Below are 3,701 nucleotides of genomic sequence, written 5' to 3'. Positions count from 1 at the left end.
ACCTCCTTTGCTGTCTTTACCAGTCCTTGCAGGTGGTTAAGCATGAAGCCATACACCTCCTGGTGGCCATCGGGTTGTACAGCAGTGACGTCTTCACATTCATCCTCTGCTGCTTGTAGTACTGTGAGCAACTCAACATTTCCAAAGTTGGTCCAAAGAGTCTCCTGGATCAGCCTTCTGATTTCCTTTAGTTTCAACTCACACTCATTTGCCGTCTTTGCCAGGTCGGCTTTTTGCTGTTCAGTTGACACAGCTACTTTCTCTGTGTTCAGCTCCGCCTCCCGTTCTGCAGTGAGTCCGGCCTCCGCATCATCATTGGCTTCCATGACTCTCTTGGCTTCTATTGTGAGTTTATTGAAACTCACTCTGAGCTCCTCTTCAGACATGTCTTCATAGGTCCTGGTGATGCTGTTGGCCAGATGAGAAAACAATCTTTTTGCTGTCATTCTCTCCAGCTTGAGTTGCTCAACCGATTTCCCAATAGCTTGATCAGCCATGTTTGATTCCGTCTGCAGGCTGTTCACAGGTGAGAGTACAACTTTTTAGTGATGTTTTGATGTTGTTTTATCTGAACTTGATTTCCTTCCTTCTTCAGGACTCCAGGTTATTGCTCTTGCTGTTCCAGCTCAAAGCTCCCAGATTTCTGTTTCCTGGTCAAACAGTTTTGTCAAGCAGTATTTTCACTGTCAACCAGTTTTTCACTGTCAAGTCGGAGTTCTTGCTCCCATGTGCAGCTTCCCCACTTGAAAGGGACTGAATACGCCTACCCGAAGGTTTTAACCGGATTCCACTCAATGAGCAAACAACTTTCCTTCTTTTTCCTTTTTTATTTTTATTTTCGCAAGTGTGGCAGTTGATAATTATTAGTCTGTAGTCATAAATAATCAGCGGTAAGTCAGTCATTAGTCTAGTCAAGGATAATCATAAGGCATTAGTCAGAAAGCAGTGGCAGTAGCATTAGCATTAGGATCAGGTGAAAAACTGGCTGCCTCTCGGACTTCGGAGACGATTTCGGACCTGCAACTCCGTTTCTCTACTGGACCATTATGGTTCCAAACTGGGTGAACTCTCTCGAACGTTTGCGAGCTCTTCTTAAGCCTCGCGCCGTTTTCAAAAAGTGCCTGCATGCGATGATCCCGATGGCGGAGTTAACCCAAACGCAGTGACAGCAGTGCTCCTTTCCCTGAAACAGTCTCAACAATTATTTAAAGTTCGGCATCTTACCACGGGTTGTGACGCTGCTCCTGGCTGCCGATGTGACGCTGTGGGTTCTGCCCAAATGTTCTGGGCAGAAACCACCCTCAGGCAGCAGGTTCCGTCCTCTCTGCCAGTGAATTCTTGCTCTTTCTTAATACCTTCCTGAAACTCAAGTATGACTTGACAATCATGCACATTTGCTGGAGGTAGCCGAGAGAATCTCTTCCCAAAGTCTGAGCAGGTGATCGGCCTCTACCCAGTGTGAACTCGCTGGTGTCTGCGTAGGGCAGATGAATCTCTGAATCCCTTCCTACATTCTGAGCAGGTGAATGGCTTCTCCCCAGTGTGAATTCGTTGGTGACTGTGTAGGCTGGATAACTGTGTGAATCCCTTTCCACAGACTGAGCAGATGAACGGCCTCTCCCCAGTGTGAACTCGTTGGTGACTGCGTAGGGTGGATGAATCACTGAATCCCTTCCCACAGTCTGAACAGATGAATGGCTTCTCCCCAGTGTGAACTCGTTGGTGACTGCGTAGGGCAGATGAATCACTGAATCCCTTCCCACAGTCTGAACAGATGAATGGCCTCTCCCCAGTGTGAACTCGTTGGTGACTGTGTAGGGTGGATAACTGAGTGAATCCCTTCCCACAGTTCGAGCAGGTGAACGGCCTCTCCCCAGTGTGAACTCGCTGGTGATTTTGTAGATCAAATAATTGAGTGAATCCCTTCCCACAGTTCGAGCAGGTGAATGGCTTCTCCCCAGTGTGAACGTGTTGGTGACTCTGTAGGTTGGATGACCGAGTGAATCCCTTCCCACATTCTGAGCAGGTGAACAGCCACACCCCAGTGTGAACACGTTGATGTACCTTCAGTGTGGATGACTGAGTGAATCCTTTCCCACATTCTGAGCAGGTGAACGGCCTCTCCCCAGTGTGAACTCGCTGATGTATCTTCAGTTGAGATGACGAAGTGAATCTTTTCCCACAGTCTGAGCAGGTGAATGGCCTCTTCCCAGTGTGAACTCGTTGATGTACCTTCAGTGTGGATGACTGAGTGAATCCTTTCCCACATTCTGAGCAGGTGAACGGCCTCTCCCCAGTGTGAACTCGCTGATGTATCTTCAGTTGAGATGACGAAGTGAATCTCTTCCCACAATCTGAGCAGGTGAACGGCCTCTTCCCAGTGTGAACTGACTGGTGTCTCAGTAGGTGAGATGACTGAGTAAATCCCATCCCACAGTCTGAGCAGGTGAACGGCCTCTCTCCAGTGTGAACACGCTGGTGTACCTTCAGTGCAGATAACTGATTGAATCCCTTCCCACAGTCTGAGCAGGTGAATGGCCTCTCTCCAGTGTGAACACGTTGGTGTGCCAGTAGGTCAGATGACCGAGTGAATCCCTTCTCACAGTCTGAGCAGGTGAATGGCCTCTCTCCAGTGTGAATTCGCTGGTGTACCAGTAGGTAAGATGACTGAGTGAATCCCTTCCCACAGTCTGAGCAGGTGAATGGCCTCTCTCCAGTGTGAACACGTTGGTGTGCCAGTAGGTCAGATGACCGAGTGAATCCCTTCTCACAGTCTGAGCAGGTGAATGGCCTCTCTCCAGTGTGAACTCGCTGGTGTACCAGTAGGTAAGATGACCGAGTAAATCCCTTCCCACAGTCTGAGCAGGTGAACGGCCTCTCCCCAGTGTGAACTCGTTGGTGAGCCATTAGGTCAGATGACCGAGTGAATCCTTCCCCACAAATTCAGCAGATGACCAGCCTCTGCCCAGTGTGAACTGACTGGTGTGTCCACAGGTGGGAAGACCGACTGAATCCCTTCTCACACACAGAACAGGTGAATGGCCTTGCCCAGTGTGAACTTGCTGATGTACCTTCAGTTGAGATTACCGACTGAATCCATTCCCACTGTCTGAGCAGGTGAACGGTCTCTCCCCTGTGCAAAATGATGGACGTGCCAGTTGGTCAGATGACCGAGTGAATCCTTCCCCACAGTCTGAGCAGGAAGGATGGTTGATTGAATCCCTTGCTCCTTAAATATCTAGTCAGAGACAGCACAACTGGTGTGTTGTGTTTGAATTCCCATAGACAAATTCCTTGTCGATTTTAACCTGTAAAAAGATTTAAAAATCAATCAGTGGGTGAAGGACAACATTTCAGATGAGATCACTTGAGTTGCCAAGGTGTGATCTGACATCACACTGTTACAGTGAAGTTCAACACATTGGAGAACGAAATCTCCTTCTAACTGGGCACAGTGCTGGTATCTGGAATGACCCCCTAACTCTCCAATGCTCTGTAAGAATGGGGCACTTATGCCATTTCCAGTCTGTGACTTGGCTCTGTTTGACTCTGTCCATTTGAATTATTCCCTCTTCCCACTGAGCTGAAAGGGTGTCTGGCCCCACAGTAACAGAAACCCTCTCACACAAATAGCCTTTGTTGACGTGCAGCTGGGGTTTTCCTTTATGTAATGTTCATTTAAAGTGCCACAGTTTCAATGC

At 48.4% G+C, this 3,701-nt stretch overlaps 1 pseudogene; it reads right to left on the bottom strand.

Moving 5' to 3' along the window:
- Positions 1-935: 935 nt before the first annotated feature.
- Positions 936-3,089, bottom strand: LOC140722994 (uncharacterized; annotated as a pseudogene).
- Positions 3,090-3,701: the final 612 nt, after the last annotated feature.

This window comes from Hemitrygon akajei, unplaced genomic scaffold (assembly GCF_048418815.1).
Source record: "Hemitrygon akajei unplaced genomic scaffold, sHemAka1.3 Scf000096, whole genome shotgun sequence".
Taxonomy (NCBI): Eukaryota; Metazoa; Chordata; class Chondrichthyes; order Myliobatiformes; family Dasyatidae; genus Hemitrygon; species Hemitrygon akajei.
Note: the sequence above shows the minus strand (reverse complement) of the source record. Positions and strands in the feature narration are given on the sequence as shown.